Source organism: Xenopus tropicalis, chromosome 5 (assembly GCF_000004195.4).
Source record: "Xenopus tropicalis strain Nigerian chromosome 5, UCB_Xtro_10.0, whole genome shotgun sequence".
Classification (NCBI taxonomy): Eukaryota; Metazoa; Chordata; class Amphibia; order Anura; family Pipidae; genus Xenopus; species Xenopus tropicalis.
Window position 1 is genome coordinate 83663906 of NC_030681.2, and position 18447 is coordinate 83682352.

At 35.4% G+C, this 18447-nt stretch overlaps 1 protein-coding gene across 3 annotated transcripts in view; it reads right to left on the reverse strand.

Annotated features, from left to right (window-relative positions):
* The window catches only part of fut9 (fucosyltransferase 9 (alpha (1,3) fucosyltransferase)), a 95820-nt gene that overhangs the window by 15274 nt on the left and 62099 nt on the right, over nt 1–18447 (reverse strand). For 2 of the 3 annotated variants that reach the window (XM_031901683.1, XM_031901681.1), the window contains one exon: nt 17884–18008. The gene's annotated coding sequence lies outside the window, so the exon portion shown is untranslated. Of the gene's footprint in view, nt 1–8045; nt 8119–17883; nt 18009–18447 lie in introns of all 3 variants that reach the window. The other variant, XM_031901682.1, reaches the window with a different exon arrangement.

The window sequence follows — 18447 nt, forward strand, 5'->3', positions numbered from 1 at the left end:
TAAGCACATAGCAATGTGCTTATAATAAAGACATAACATTTTAATAAGGGGGTGCTGGCCTAGTAATATTTTATATATATATATATAAATATATATATATATATACACATATACAGGTCCTTTTCAAAAAATTAGCATATTGTGATAAAGTTCATTATTTTCTGTAATGTACTGATAAACATTAGACTTTCATATATTTTAGATTCATTACACACAACTGAAGTAGTTCAAGCCTTTTCTTGTTTTAATATTGATGATTGTGGCATACAGCTCATGAAAACCCAAAATTCCTATCTCAAAAAATTAGCATATTTCATCCGCCCAATAAAAGAAAAGTGTTTTTAATACAAAAAAAGTCAACCTTCAAATAATTATGTTCAGTTATGCACTCAATACTTGGTCGGGAATCCTTTTGCAGAAATGACTGCTTCAATGTGGCGTGGCATGGAGGCAATCAGCCTGTGGCACTGCTCAGGTGTTATGGAGGCCCAGGATGCTTTAATAGCGGCCTTAAGCTCATCCAGAGTGTTGGGTCTTGTGTCTCTCAACTTTCTCTTCACAATATCCCACAGATTCTCTATGGGGTTCAGGTCAGGAGAGTTGGCAGGCCAATTGAGCACAGTAATACCATGGGCAGTAAACCATTTACCAGTGGTTTTGGCACTGTGAGCAGGTGCCAGGTTGTGCTGAAAAATGAAATCTTCATCTCCATAAAGCTTTTCAGCAGATGGAAGCATGAAGTGCTCCAAAATCTCCTGATAGCTAGCTGCATTGACCCTGCCCTTGATAAAACACAGTGGACCAACACCAGCAGCTGACATGGCACCCCAGACCATCACTGACTGTGGGTACTTGACACTGGACTTCAGGCATTTTGGCATTTCCCTCTCCCCAGTCTTCCTCCAGACTCTGGCACCTTGATTTCCGAATGACATACTTTGGACCACTGAGCAACAGTCCAGTGCTGCTTCTCTGTAGCCCAGGTCAGGCGCTTCTGCCGCTGTTTCTGGTTCAAAAGTGGCTTGACCTGGGGAATGCAGCACCTGTAGCCCATTTCCTGCACGCGCCTGTACACGGTGGCTCTGGATGTTTCTACTCCAGACTCAGTCCACTGCTTCCGCAGGTCCCCCAAGGTCAGGAATCGGTCCTTCTCCACAATCTTCCTCAGGGCCCAGTCACCTCTTCTCGTTGTGCAGCGTTTTCTGCCACACTTTTTCCTTCCCACAGACTTCCCACTGAGGTGCCTTGATACAGCACTCTGGGAACAGCCTATTTGTTCAGAAATTTCTTTTTGTGTCTTACCCTCTTGCTTGAGGGTGTCAATGATGGCCTTCTGGACAGCAGTCAGGTCGGCAGTCTTACCCATGATTGCGGTTTTGAGTAATGAACCAGGCTGGGAGTTTTTAAAAGCCTCAGGAATCTTTTGCAGGTTTTTAAAGTTAATTTGTTGATTCAGATGATTAGGTTAATAGCTCGTTTAGAGAACCTTTTCATGATATGCTAATTTTTTGAGATAGGAATTTTGGGTTTTCATGAGCTGTATGCCACAATCATCAATATTAAAACAAGAAAAGGCTTGAACTACTTCAGTTGTGTGTAATGAATCTAAAATATATGAAAGTCTAATGTTTATCAGTACATTACAGAAAATAATGAACTTTATCACAATATGCTAATTTTTTGAAAAGGACCTGTATATACACACATATATATACCTATAAGATGGACCAGCACACCAAGTCACATCAATATCTTTTCTTTATTCACCGTGTGATCTAAAAAGAAGATGTTGATGTGACTTGGTGTGCTGGTCCATCTTATAGGTATTTACATGTTTTGACATAGCATCCGCTTATTGGACTGGTTTAGAGTGCAGACACAAAATTTGACTTTATACATATATAGTTGAATAAGGAATAGGAAATTAGGGAGGGATAGGGATAAAAAAAGAGATACATTCATAAAATGATAATTTTTCCACACTTAAATAATTTTGTTTGGTTTCTGTTATATCTGAATATGTCCAACTGACTTTTATACATGTTACAATAGCTATTCTGTTGCATCATGTAAATTCCATTATGTTTCATTATGAGGCGAGTGTAAAAATGTTATATTTGGACACAAACACCCTGCAATGATGCTGCCCTCTCATTAGTCATTAGCCTTTTTAACAACAAATGCAAACATGGGCAAAGGGACAGTAAAAATAAAATGTTGCTATTATGTTGAAATGAATCACTCATTTTTGCTGTTCCCTCTGTCCCACTTCTCTCTGGTAACTAAAGGCATAACTGTGACCTGAGTGATTCACTTGAGCAGAATCTCTGTTCATGGTGTTTGGTTCCTTTGCCACATTTCTTTTTAATGTAATTTGCAAGGACAAGAATAGAATAATGTTAACAATTCACAGTTCTACAGATATTGTTGCATTTCGTCGGAAAAAAGGGAAAAATTAGCTTTGTAATCTATTGCAAAGAAATTATGCTTAAAACTGTTTAATCGGTAGAATAATAGTTTCCTTAGAGAGATAGCAACAGAGCACATGATAACTGAGTGAGACTTTCATTCTGTCTCTTGAGACAAATTCATGGTCCATTGGGCTGGATCTTTAAGTTACTTCCAGTTTAGTGAAGCAGATCAAGATAAAGATCACACCCCTGATGTTCAGATACTGTACAATTACAGTTCTAATAGAGCATTATCTGCCCTAGAAATAGAAAGTGAAATTGTGATGCAAAGTGCTATTTGCGGCTTCCTTTGGCTAACAGCACAGCATTACATTAAAGCACAAAAATCAAAGACGAGCCTATCAAAGATATGAAACGTATGCCAAATTTCTTATAAGGATATTAATCCTATCAGGTCAATCTGTAGCAAGGTATTTACATACTAAGATTCAAACTGGTACCCGGGCTCATTTATAAACACTGGTGAAAGTTGAACCCGGTCAGTAACCCATAGCAACCATTTAGTGGTTAGATTTTTCCAGTCAGCTGCAGGTTTAGCACTGAAAGCAATCATCTGATTGGTTGCCATGAGTTACTGCCAAGGTGCAAATTTGCCCGTGTTTAAAAATGAGCCCCAGTCATAGGAATCAATATGTGAGCTTGATGGATAGACACCACACCACTTCAGTAAAATTCTTTACTGATTCAGTAGTAATTACACTCTCTCAGCCTCAAACACAGAAACACCATTTGGGCAACACCTTCTTGGAGGAGCATAATTTATGCTGAAAATTAGTGGTACATATCTAATGTAGGAAAACTGAATTTATGCACTGATTATTTCACCTGAAAATGAGGGTATTTTATGCTAGGGGAAATACACTGTACAGTATTGGTTAAAAATAAGTGAAAAATATGGTGATGAGAATGTTTTTCCACAACTACTTTCAGTACCTTGCTCTAATAGAGCATTTTATTTTTAAAGGAATACTGTCATGGGAAAACATGTTTTTTCCAATTGCATCAGTTAATAGAACTTCTCCAGCAGAATCCTGTTTTGAAATCCATTTTTCTAAAATGCAAATAGATATTTCTTTTTGATATTTCATGAGCCTTTTTTTGTGACGTGGTCACTTTTTTGACACGTGCAACTTTTTTTATGTGACCACAACTCTTTCTGCACTCTGCAAATTTTTTCAGCTGCAAATTTTTCCGCCCGTTTCGCACAAAAAAATCCACCAATGGCGAAAAACCATGGCTGGCGAAAAATTTCACTAGAAATAAAAAGTACACCACAAAAATCATGACCTTCCCTGTGCCATTATATCTTTCCTTCTTCCCCTTCTTATCCTTCTTATCCTTTTTCTGTTACCTTTTCCTAGAGTGTTGGTTGCTTTCCTTCTCAAGTCAAATTAAGTTACATTTATTGTCATCACATCTGAATACAAGAATATACATATGAGATAAAATTAACCTTATCAATAGGATGGCCAGAGCCACAAGGTAGCTCAGCAGTGCAGGGCCAAGACGTACAGATATGGGATCCGTTATCCGGAAACCCATTTTCCAGAAAGCTCCGAATTATGGAATGCCTGTCTCCCACAGACTCCATTTTAATGAAATAATTCAGATTTTTAAAATTGATTTCTTTTCTCTCTGTAATAATAAAACAAAACATTGTATTTGATGCCATGGGGAAATTAGAAAGATCTAAATGCGTGAAATGTAATATGGCAGAAGCAGGGTTCCTCCACTTGATTTGGGACTGCCCCAAGGTACTAACATACTGGACAGAAGTCACTCACTATATAGAGGAACACCTGTCCCTCCCTGGCATCAGGTCCCCCGAAGTATGCTTGTTAGGAATAATTGACGAATTAATACCTCTTCAAAAATCAAGAACATTACTACGCTCCCTTGTGTTCTACGCAAAGAAGGTAGTAATAATGAAGTGGATGAGCCCCATTCCTCCCACAATTCAACAATGGATAGAACTAATAAATGGGACACTTCCACTGATCAGACTGACATACAATGCCCAGGGTGTACCTGAGAAATTTGAGAAAATATGGGAACCCTGGCTAGATGCCAACCCCAGTATATCGCTACCGGATGATTAATACGCACATAACCCCTGGTGTACCTTGACAAGTTGATACCACATGGAGTTATAACTGTCACCAAGTATATAATGTAAATGATATATAAGTGACAAAGATGATGTAAGTGCCAAGTATTTTATTTTTTATCTGTTTTTCCTTTGTTTATTTTTGTTTGTTTAAAAATGCAAAATAAAAACCTTTAAAAAAAAACCAAAAACATTGTATTTGATGCTATCTAAGATATAATTAACCCTTATTGGAGGCAAAACAATCATATTGGGTTTAATTATTGTTTTATTATTTTTTTAGAAGACTTAAGGTATGAAGATCCAAATTATGGAAAGACCCCTTATCTGGAATACCTTTGGTCCAAAGCATTCTGGATAATGGGTCCCATACCTGTACTTATGCCCAAAGCAAGTACCTCTCATCCTAGCTCCCACCCAACTGGAAGCTCCCTGGTAGCACTGCACCCCACTTTGTCAAAGAACTCTCCCACTCCCATTTCTGGAGCAGAGAATTGGAAAGACTACACTATCATTTATTCCTTATTGTGTGCCCACCTTGCAACTGCATGCTAGGCAGCTGTCCCCTGGGTGTCAGCCTCGTAGCTCAGTAAGGAAGATGCTCATTTCAGTGGGGCACACAAGAATTCCATTAGGGCATAAGCCTATATGGGAAATATAGTAAGATATAAAAGGGCATTTGGCATTTTGCCAAATGAAAAAAATTTAATTTTTAGCAAAACATATTCATTATTTCAAAATGTACAGTGGTCTAAAGTTGTTTATAAATATGTTTACATCTGAAGGCTCATCCCTTTCTGACACTCTGGGGACAATTAAACAGACGCTCCTTCAAAACAATTTCCCACAATACCCTGCATCTGTCTTCACATGTCTGTCAATCTGCTGGCTTCTGAACCAACAGTGCAGAGAATAACAGACATATACTGCTTTCAAATACAGTACATAAACAATTTAAAAAAATGTGTATTTAATGTATATTGAAAAGTTGCTTAGAATTATATTTTCTTTAATTCTTCAAAATGATATCTTTGGGCTTATAACCTCTTTAATGGAAATAATGTACATTTTGTTTGCGCATACAAACATTACATTTAGAGGAAAAATATTGAGCGCCAGATTCCTAAGGAATTATCAGAAGTTTGAATGTTATCATATTATTAACACTTTACTGGCTGTTGGGAAAAATGTGAATTGCATTGACACATATTTCAAAGCATTTTTTCACATGAGGCATTACCTTCCAATTGGGTTTTATTGTTTATCAATCAACTATAACACACTAACTGGAACTGGCACAGGCAGAGAATAATGAAAATGAGAATAATAAGAGTTAGCCTCCCCCAAAAAACACCAACTGCTATATATTCATATATAACTTATAAGGTCTCCAATGGAAAGCTTTCTAATGACAACCTACCCAAACAAAAATGTTATCCTTTGCTCCTGTTGGAAAGATTTGTTCCAACTCTGAATATATTTGTCCCAATCGTCCTGGGAAGCTACGATTCAGATAGATGATAATGCTCAATGCTGCTATATAGACTTTTGTAGCAGGTTAGGGTTGCCATCTGTCCCATTTATACCCGGACATATAAGGAAATCTGGACAGTACTCCCCTTAAATGAGGTGGTGATCACGTATCGCTATATCATAGCTCCACCCCCTCATGCAATAAGTCCACCCACAATGCGTTACCACACCACCCCCTAATGTCACCCATCCACCCCTTGCCCAAACTATGGGAAACTAGGAGGTATATATAACACTGGAATGTGGGGCCCTAAATTAACAATACCAATGAACATATAATTGGTTATGGGAGACATCAGCTAAATATAGGAAGAAAACAATTAAAACTGTTTATATTCAATTCTCAGCATTCAAGTCTTTTATACCTCTCTTATTTGTTCTTTTTTCTTACATTTCACAGTGCAGTAGGTATTTATAATTTACAGTGTGTTGTTTGAAATTGAACGTCTGCCCAACCCTGCTTGAGATTTATAGATATACACTACATTTTTTTAAGGGAAAACACCAGACTGGTGTGACATTTGGTAGCTGCTCACAACAAAGCAATCACATTCTCTTGGTTGTTATTTCTGCCAGAAAAAATGTCTTTTTACATCTGGTTTCTGTGTATATCAAAACAATCTGAGCAATTTATAAGCATACAAGATGTTAACCTCTTCTGTGACAGAGGAAAAATACACACAGTACCTGCATTAGATTCAGAAGCTTAATCAAAAAGATATTGTGGAATTTTGTTTGTGTTAATGTACACTGTAAGTAAAAAAAATGTGAAAATGGTAAAAAATTAGAACTAATGGCTATTTTTGTGGATAGCAGCAACTTTGTCTTAGTACAATTTGATACATTATATAAAGCCATCACCCTTACCACTAACTCTATTTTCACTTGCTTTTCACTTATTTCCTTCCAGCCAATGTTTATTTTAATTATACTAACATAATTTCTTCTTTTCCTTCTTATCACCAGTGTCCTAGTGAATGTATGCAGTCAGTCCTAATACAATACCCCATCGATAATTTTCCATAACAAGTATAACTATTATTGGAGACACCTTTTTGGGGAAGCAGCTTGCTAACTCCTCCATATGCTACTGCCACAAGGATCAGCCCCTACGCTAGCATCAGCTTTTTCCTGTGTATTACACAGTTTTGGCCTGGGTACAGGTACATAGAGTGGATTTTGGTGCCAAAAGTAAGTACAAGCTGGGAGGATAGCTTGCCTGTCCTTTTAACCTATGACAGATTAGAGATGTTTGGTTTTATCATTCAAACTGCACTAGACTAAACAGCACTGGTGTACATAAACTATGTTCCCCAATATAATTTAAGTAACCATTACATTAATAAACACAATATTTTCTAAATGCTGGCCACTGCTCAAACAGTGGGTATATACAGGAACACTAATACCAAAAACCTGCCAGGCAAGGACTAAACTATTCACTGTAATAAAACCTTTTTTTGTTTTCAAAGAACATATAAAAAAAAATATAGCGTTAAGAAATGGGGGAAGGAGAGTGGGAGATTGCTCTTCCACTGATCCAGGACAAGACAGGAAGGCGACGGGACAGAGGGAGACTAATATTGTATTTGCGCCAACTCATTTACAGACCAATTTTCCATTTGTTTTCGACCTTAACCGACATTTTTCAAAAAAATTAAACTAAAAGCGGGAGTGGCTATTTTTGTCATAAGCACAACATTTTTACAGACATTTTTATGCCAAAATTTATCCACCATAATAAAAATGTCAGGGAGAAATGTTGGTGCACAAACAACATTTTCACAGCACAATAATGTAAATTGTTTACTGTGTATACAACACTTTTTAAAATTTGGCAGCATTACGATAAATTCATGAAACTGCAAGATACCCTTCATGCTCATGACATTTTTACAATTTGGCAACAAAAACTTTTAGAACTGTATACTTACCAACACTTTAGTGAACTCCCACCAAAAAGTTGTGTGCCTATGTCACCAACCGGAACTATGGGTCACCTATTTCCTGTCAAAAAAGGGGGGGTGGAAGAATGAGGGAGTATGTGAGACTTAGTCCCTCAGTCCATCTGCGCTTAATAAGCATTTTAGCTCCTACTATTCTTTCCAAACATTTGTTTACCTGCCCTTTATAGAGATCAGTACCTGTACCTTTACAGGGACACTATAATGCAAAAAATGTATTTACAATGTTCGACATGTGATTTGTTTTTTAATTCATAGAGGAACAATTAATTGCCCTCCATTAGAATAACACCATTCACATTGATGTTCTGGATTAAATGTTTGCATACAGTTCATAGTATGGGGAGATTTATTCATCATGATTATGGCTTTGGCACAGAAGTCAACAGCAAGTGTCTTCAGCATCCATAATTCCATTTTTTTCAGTTTGCTTGAAAATTACTGAAAAATTTTGCAAATGTAATTAACCAGTTCAATTAGAATACAATTGTGGGAAAAAATATGGGTTTGCCGAAAACATTTTTCTCGAATTTTGATAAATATGACCCTGTGTAGCTCTTTTTTTCTTATCAGGATAGTTAAGGGCAAATTTACTATCTTACATAAAAAGAATTTGCATGGCGGTACTTATAAGCAACTTGCATCTCTGCAAAAGAAAGGTCCCGTTGGATAAATATATGATTTTCTATGCTATGCACGAACTATTAAAAAAGAGATTTCATATGAAAGTCACAAATAACACCTTTCATCAACACAAGCAGTGCGAGATTCAATTGAGACTGTCAGAAGTTGGATTAAATCAGGCCATTTGCAATTAATCTCCTTGGACCTTTCTGCTGAAATCTCACTCTGCTGGAAGCGATTCTGCCCACAGGGTTATTAATCAATGGCTAGATATGAATCAGAGGCTTTCAGCACTTTGGTCGAGTTAAGAACTTTTCACACAGTATCGTTGATTTTTATCTGATTAGATCATTTGGGTTGCAGCGCGACCTAAATGGAGATGTTGTTAGCAATCAAATTGCTCTTTATTTGCCCGCTAAATGTTTTGCATTGTAATATACTTGACTGCCCCACTAATATTTGTTAATGAAGCAATTGTCAAGAGTAGTTAACATATAAAAGGCTATATTTATCAAAGTGATGTAGAGCATGAAAATATAATGTAAAAACAGGGATTGTTTGTCAATATTCAGGTATGGTATTTATTATTCAGAATGCTTCGGATAAAAAGAATTATTTGCCTTAATTGGACAATATAGGAGTTGGCTTGTAATTCTGAGTTTTCTTAGTTTTTGGTTTCTTTATAAAAAATACCATGCCTGTACTGCAATACATTCAGGTTTGGAACCTGTTCTCCAGAATTCCTAGGACCTGGGTTTTTCAGATAAGGAGTCTTTTCCATAATTTGGATGTTCATACCTAAAGTCTAATAAAAAAAAAACATTTAAACATAAATGAAACCCAATAGGATTGTTTTTCCTCCAGTAAAGATCTTTTATATCTTAGTTGGGATCGAGTGCAAGGTATTGTTTTATTGTTATAAAGAAAAGATAAAAATAATTTTTAAAAATGTCAATAATTTAATTAAAATGGAGTCTATGGGAGATGGCCTTTCCATAATTTGGAACTTTCTTGATAACAGGTTTTCGAATAATATATCCCATACCTGTCCATCAAAATGCAGGTAACATAACCCCTGTAAATTTTCTAAAATGTTAGAATCCTGAATGAATTTAATAAAAATATTCATATGGATAGACAAATCCTGTTTTCTTTAAAAAGGAGGGCAAGTAAGTATAGTTTTGTGCATACATGTCTATGTTTCCTCTAATATATTGATATGAATGACACAGGATCATTTTTTTGTCACACACTAATTGCACCCCTCATTATATTTAAAACTGTTTCGTTCTAAGTGCACCTTTTGCTATTATAAAAAGGCATTATAAAGGCTGGAATTCTTATTTCCAGACCAGTGATAACTGACATAATTAAGCTGCCTAATAAGTGAGCAGCCTAAATATACTGCAATATATAAATAAACAATACCTGTTTTACTACTTTTTAGTTGCTTTTATGCAAAATGTCTTGTTATTTAATATACTGATATAAGTAAGAACACAGCACTGATTTTCTATCTATCTATCTATCTATCTATCTATCTATCTATCTATCTATTTATCTATAATCTATCCATCTCTGTTTTCTCCAGATATTTGCTGGGAGGGCATGTTTCTAGGATATTCTGACATGATGAAAGACTAAGTAATTAAATGCATGATTGGTTCACATTGTCACTTAGGGATCCTGTAAAGATATCATAAAAGTGTTATCGAAAAGGCTTAAAAAATGATGTTACAATTAAAAAAGTCCCATGTGGTGGAAGGCAGTTGGCTGGTTTAATTGCTTGTCTAGATGCAAGCTCACCGGTGTATGGCACAGGAGCCTGGATGACGGCCTTTAATTACTCTTAATAATTGAAATCGTATTGAAACACTCTACTACAGTGTTCAGTGGTAGTACATTGGCTCAAAGAGGCAAATGTTTTGCTTTAGTCATCATTTCTTCTCTATGAGCCTGTACACCAGGAATAGATTTGTAAAGTAGGGTTATGCAATAATGGCAACAGAATAGAAAGTAATGGAATAGAATAATGAAATAGTTCCATCCACATCAGTAATACTTTTCAATTTTCATACATTATATGCAGACATATATATATATATATATATATATATATATATATATAAAGGCATCTCTGTACACATACATACACACACATTATATATACAATCTTTACTATATAATAAAAATATTTTCGGATTGCCATACTAATGAAGTGAAAGGCAGTGGTTTTATTATTATCATGTTGCATAATAGTGTTCTGATGTATTATTGAGGGTTATTATTTGTGACACTTGCAATAGCCAAAATGAAATTAAGAGCCATAGGGGCTGATTTACTTACCCACGAACGGGTCGAATGGAGTCCGATTGCGTTTTTTTCGTAATGATCGGTACTTTGCGATTTTTTCGTATGTTTTGCGATTTTTTCGGATTCTTTACGAATTTTTCGGATCCAATACGATTTTTGCGTAAAAACGCGAGTTTTTCGTATCCATTACGAAAGTTGCGTAAAAAGTTGCGCATTTTGCGTAGCATTAAAACTTACGCGAAAAGTTGCGCATTTTTCGCGTAAGTTTTAACGCTACGCAAAATGCGCAACTTTTTACGCAACTTTCGTAATGGATACGAAAAACTCGCGTTTTTACGCAAAAATCGTATTGGATCCGAAAAATTCGTACAGAATCCGAAAAAAATCGCAAAACATACGAAAAAGTCGCAAAATATTCGTTTTCAAGTCGGAACTTTTCCAATTCGGGTCGGATTCGTGGGTTAGTAAATCAGCCCCATATTCTTGGTTGACTGTACGTAAGTTAAATCTTATTATGTTATTTTGTTTATGTATACTTCCTTAGCTGCGGACAAACCTGATACCCTTAAATTGATACTATAATTTTTAGCCTTTATTTTTCTAGTGCAATCACATTTCCATTATTGTTAATTATTTACATTAGTACCTGGAGAATATATGTTGTAGTGTAAGGTCCCTACAGTGGTGTAACAATATGGGCCCATGCCATCCTCCCAAAAAAATATTTTTTCGTGACTTTTTAGTTGCCGTCGTGACTTTTTTAGTTGCCGTCGCAAAATAATCGTACTGTTGCGCTGAGTACGAAAGTTTCGGATTCATTCAAGCTTCAGTATCGTGACTTTCCTTGGGCCAGGTTGGAGCTGCAGAGTGCCATTGAGTCCTATGGTAGGCTTAAAAAATCATGCAAAGTCGCAAAAGTTTGCCCGCCGTTTACGAGCGCTCAATAAGAAAAAGTCGCGACAATTCACGAAAAAGTCGTAACAGCGACGAAAAAGTCGCGACAATTCGCGGAAAAGTCGCAACGGCGACGAAAAAATCGCAAAATGTTCATTTCCAATCCGATTTTTTCCCATTCGGGATTCAGATTCGTGGATTAGTAAATGTGCCCCTTAGATAACATATAATACCTGTAGATAGTACCTAAGTTGGAATCAAACTCAAGTCCCAGCACTTTAAGGCTCTGGCACACGAGGGAGTTTAGTCGCCCGCAACAAATCTCCCTTGTTGCGGGCGACAAAACTCCCCAATATGACATCCCACTGGCGAAAATGTAAATCGCCGGTGGGATAGCATACGCGACGGCGCGATCGCCGAAGTTGCCTCTCAAGTTGCCTATCTACTATTCAGTCATGTGATTGAAGTTACTGAACTTAGTACCAAGAAAGAAAGCAAAATTGGAAACAATTAATGAATACCATGTGATTAAAACTAATTTTGGGCTACACAGTCAGACAGAATTACTTTTAGAAAGCAGAACCAAATATATTCTTTTATGCAAAAAGAAAAATTTCAAGGTTTACACCATAAATCATACACTGTATACAACCTAAAATTCAATTATGAGTTCACTTGTACCTCACATATACAGTACTGGATTAAACACAAACACCCTATTATAATAAATATAACATGTTTTAAGGCCACAAATGCTGTAATCATGATTTTATTTAGTTTTATATCCCAGACACATATGCACACCCACCCTGTGCTAGCAGGAATTTCTCCAGGTACCAGTTCTAAAGGGTTCATAACTGCTAAGCTGAAACTATTGACTAAACGAAATGACTATTAAAAAACACATCTTCCTCAAACTGATCATTTCTTCAACACCGATACAAATTTTCTCTAAACAACATTATCATGTGGTATCCTGAAATTGCTCCCTGATGATAGTTTAATTTCTTTGCCACACTTTGTGGCAGAGAAACTAAATGACTCTTATAAGCATTATAAAATAAAATACACACAGTCTGTATTAATATGTGTACGGTTTACATGGCAACAGAAAAATAGTCCTACTGTGCTTGCAATGCAGACAAAAATAAACTCCCATTAATAAACCCCAGTGATTAGGCAGCATGCAATATGGAAACTGTTCCATGGAGAATGCATTCAATTTAGTGCTTGTAAACATCAGTTAAGCTAAAGCAAATAGTAAAAGGCCAAATAAACCAAACTTTCACAGCTTACTTTAATACTTAAAGGAGAAGGAAAGGTACTAGCACTGGGGGGGTGCCAAAATGTTAGGTACCCCAGTGATTGCAATCACTTACCTGATACCCCGGGCTAGTGCTCCTGTTATCAGAAAACTGTACCAGTCTGGGATACCTATGAGCAAATGATCCTCTTTCTTTTTCTGTCCTTGCCGCTTGCGCAGTAGAGTGAAAAGTGGAACTTTAATGATAAAGCCGGGTTTTCACTATACTGCACATGCATTGGCCATGGGATCGCAAAGAAAGAAGACACAAGGAAGAGGATTGCTTGCATGCAGGCCCAGAAAGTAAACCACAGAACATTATTAAAATAATATATTATTTTATTTTTTGTCTATGTAAAGTTGGGAGGAACACGGGTCAAAAAATTTCATTCATTTCATTGTTATTTGTATATGACAATAAAACTTGAAACTCAAAAAAACTAATGTAATTCATGAAAAAATGAATTGTTTTCCTTCAGATATGCACATAGGCAGTCTTTATTAGAAGTGGACACATCTTTACCATTGTCATCTGTATCCTTGTAAAGATTATTTCTTCTCTTTCCACTATTACCAACAAGCTACAATTCCAGGAGATGTCAAGCAAGAACTTTAGTCTTCCCTAAACCATAAAACCTTCTAAATGAATCTCACTTTCTTGAAAATGTTGTGAAGCAAATTCATTTTTCTGCAAATAACCCTAATATTTCAAAGCCAAAATCTAATCAGAAATTAAATATTTAAAGTCTGCGGGGGAAACAGCTCTCAGTCTAGATTGTTCTTATTACACGTAGATGCATGCTGTGAGTTCTGGTTCAATAAAAGACAAGAGCATGATAATACAAAAAAGTACAAGGGCAGATCTATAATGGAATTGAACATTTAATAGGAGCTGCATCTCATGGAAATAAGAAACTTCCTAGGTATGATCAATTAAAAAAAAACTGTTTCTGAACAACTTGCTATCCCCATCATAGCAATCTGTCTCTCTTTGTGTAGGACTAACTAATAGAAAGGTCAAATACATTGGATTGTGTTCCTTTTGCCTATATAAGGTATTAGAGCTAACTGTTTCAGCATAACCGAGTTCGATACAAAGCTGCATGAAGAAAGGAGGGTAGCAAAGAGCAACTTGATTATTTCACAAGTGGTACAAATTTTAGAAAGTTTTATATATCAATGAGAAGAAGCCCATATGAAATGTTTCTTTTCATTAATTCGACTCCAAACCAGTGTTTGGTAATATGTTACCAAATGAGAAAAATATAGTGTCATACATGGGGGAATGTACATGTTTCATATAGCTTTGGTGAAGCCTCAGTGCCTCATCCAACATGGGAAAAACGATGATATACTCTGGTTTGTTCCAGTTTGCAGTGTATGTAGTAAAACGTTTTAATGCAAACATTATTTTTGAGCCCAAGAAATATGCCTTCTTTAAGCAGGTCCTAAAAAATGCATTATGCACAATTAAGATTCAAAATATAATAACTATCTAATGGGTTTTACATTGCAAATTGCACATTTTCTTCTTGTTTGTCTAATTTTTTTTGCTAAGGAATTTTACTTTACCCTATAAAGAAAGAAATAAGAGAAAGAAGAAAAAAATATAATTTTGTCAGTATTCGGTGCACTATTGTTATTATACAGAGATATTTACCCAATGCCTATGCCAACCAATAGCTTCATAGCTGCATTTCTGCTTTTTCAGATACATGACTTTCCAACACAATGAAGAAGATAATAAACTGTAATAAAATGAAGTGTTTTGTTCAACTGCATCAGTTGATTTTTATTCTTTAGTGAAGGAAAGGGCAGCTATTAAATTACACACTAGAGCAAATTATATAGTATATATTCAGCTCTAAACACTCTGCCACCAGATGCAGTCAACAAGCACTGAGCAGATGTAAACTCTCTGGAAAGTAAGAAGTAAGATTATGCACAAGGAAGAACACAATATACTATATTGCTCAAGACAGCAGTACTATTGGTAGACAGCCTCTCCAGTCCAATGAATGGAGGATGATAACAATATTGATTTTCTTGAATTGTACAAAGGACTGCAGAGAATTTCTTATTAGGAGACCAAATGGGATTTTATTGATTTTTATGTGACGTGACAGATACTATTGTTGTTTCATTTTCAGTTTTAACTGGCAAACTAATACGCAGCTACATTTTTCCAATGGTTCACATCACTTAATCATTTCAACATCACAGAAAAAAGACTATAGCTAATGAAATCTAAACGTGTTATTCAAAGTTGGTTTAGTGTATTAAACAAACACTTTTCCAATGCATAAAATGATAATGACTGACCCCTGCATAATTATTCTGATAACACACACTTGACAGGACTAGTAATAAAGCAATGTTAATTCATCAGGGATGATGTAGCATTGACATGTATTGGATCAATGTAAAACCAGGAATATTAATTCATTAATAATGAAAATAATATAAAATCACAACAATCACTATATGTGTGGGTATGATAGGTAAATAAATTATACTAAAAAAAGTTTAAAAAAAAAAAAAACTAAAACCATGGCTTTCTGTTATACTGTAGAATAGACATTAACAGATCTAAATTCATATTTCTTGTGCAAATATATTTGAATAATCAGTTCAGCCAATGTTAAGGTGAAAATAGTTATATGCCCATTATGCATAGGCAATAAAGATGTACAGATATAGCTGGTGTCTTAGCTGAGTGTTATGTTAGAACCCTACAGAAAACCTTGCAGAGAACATACATCCCTACCATGTCTTAAATAAAAGGTTTCAAATATATGTATGAGAACCAACCAAGGAAGGACAGAAGGTAGAAGACAAAAAGAGTCTAAATCCAGTAAGGCACATCTCAAGACTACATGGTAAGAAAATGCAAAAAAAAGGGACGAATCCACTATTTTTTTCACTTTGCACTATGTATTTCTTGCTAATTGGATTGCCACAGGTTTCTACACTCTGTTTCAATTGCCACCATTAATGACACTGCCCTGAGAAAGAGCATTGTGGTTAGGTCCAGCTTGTTCTCTCTGGCATCAAATTTAGAGCTGTCTAAAGATATCAGGTTTTACAGATGGATGAAATGTAATGTAATGTTCATCCAGTCAGTGAAAAATGTGCTATGCTTGAAACTGGCAATGACACTGGATATACCATATACTCATAGTAAGTAGTCATAAAGCTGCACCATGTCTGTAAATTTTGGGTACTGATCTGGGCAGCTCTGAACGTGAGGTACAAGCTTGACATCCAGAGCTGCACTATTTTTTCATGTTACACGTCTGTATTAGTCCCAAATCCTTTGCATTAATATGTTACATATTGTACAGTAAGTTTATGGACATGTTTTCTTCAAATTATCTTAATTTCATTCTACTGCTTCCTTACGTTCTCTGTAGCTTTATGGGCAATTTCCTAGTTTTGCAGGCATACTAAGGAGTTGATCATAGATGCTCAATAAGATGTCTGTTACAAGTAAATGTGTTATTTATGAGTAAGCAAGGCAATAACCTGGATGCTAATTCCAAACAGGTCAGCGAGAGACCTGCATTTAAGCAGAGCAACAAGACGATAAATTGAATACAACCACTTGAATATGTATTTTGAGCTTCTGTGCTCAGTTTCACTACAGGATTATGCAAATAACACTGGAGCATTTCTGGCAGGAACACATTGGATAAACACATATATTTTCATTCAGCGCAACCAGAGCAGAAGTAATCTAGAGGCAATGACATTTTGGAAGCCCTACTGGCATACAATATGCTTGTTTGCTCACTTTCAAAATATTCCTATGTAAAGCTGAAATCATGTTTTAAGAAACAAGAAAAAGTAAATAAGTTTATATGTAAAGAAACTAGGCAATAGGTATTTTTCTTATAAAGTAGTTCTAGTAATGATATCATTGCACATCACATGGAATCACAGCTTTTATTTTGTAGAGCTTAGGTTCTATCTTCATTTCTGTAAATATTGCAATTTTTTGATCCCTCGTATCCCCCCCAAAAATAATCTTATTTCTTTTTTGCTTCACAATAAATACACTAAGATATATTGAAACTTTTTACAGTACATTTTTTTTTATAATTTTTATTTTTAACAACAGAATAATAGTTCCAACCACAAAATAAACCTTGTTAACTTCAAACCGATACAGAATTATTTTTAAACAAAATATTCACAAGAAATGCAAATTAAATTTTTACTTAGGATTCTCATATATACTTAAAATATATATTAATATAGGTTATAACAATGAAAATAAAGTAAAGAGAGATGAAGAAATTCATCAAGATTTTAGCTCAGTAGAAATCATGGCCAACACGGCAAGGAAATCCATCCATCAAGTTGTTGTCACATTCCACCTTGATTTATCCTGAATCCTACAATTCCATGGTCAATACATTTGACCTTGGAATCTATACAAATTAAGTTGAATTAAATCATTGCTGCTTTTCTTAGCACTAAAAGCAATGGGAATTGGGGTTGCTAATATCTGTAGTAGCAACCAAAATACACAAAACCTCTACTAAATCACTTCCCACAGACCTGAAAAGTATAATGAACTTGACCAAGAATTCAGGAAAACATTACAGTTTAGAGTTACAGAAAAACATTGCAAATTATTCTGAATACACTGCACATTTGTGAATGGCCTACCTTGACTTATTATTTTGTCTTGTGAAACAAATCAGCCAACATGCACTTCAAGCTGTTCAAGCTTCCAGACTCTAGAGTACAACTGGGCCTCCTCATTGTTAGTCTTCTTCATTAGAATCTATAGACTTAGGAATGGAAACAACAATCAATAAAGGTCTTTGTTGACACCAACATATGTATATGTCAGTAAAGTAAAGTATTAAAAGCACAACAATATTTTTATTTTGAACAGCATGATTTTTGTGCCATATGTAATAAAGAATTTCTCATCTGAGATGACAAAGCTATGTCAACAAATGGGCAAAACTGTCGCAAGTATGAAAAAATAAAAGCAAAGTAAAATAGGTATCAACTTGTGCTGCATAAATGCTCACAATGTCTATAAAAAAATAGGAAGAAATACTGGTGTTTCATATGTCCATATATTTCAAATATACTGCTATATAGTTCTGTGTAAGCTCCCAGAAGCTTTTATTCAGTCACTAACAGTATATAAAATGTTTTAATACTATTTCAAATACTATATTTCCATGGTTACTGTATTCCATGGTTACATATTCAATT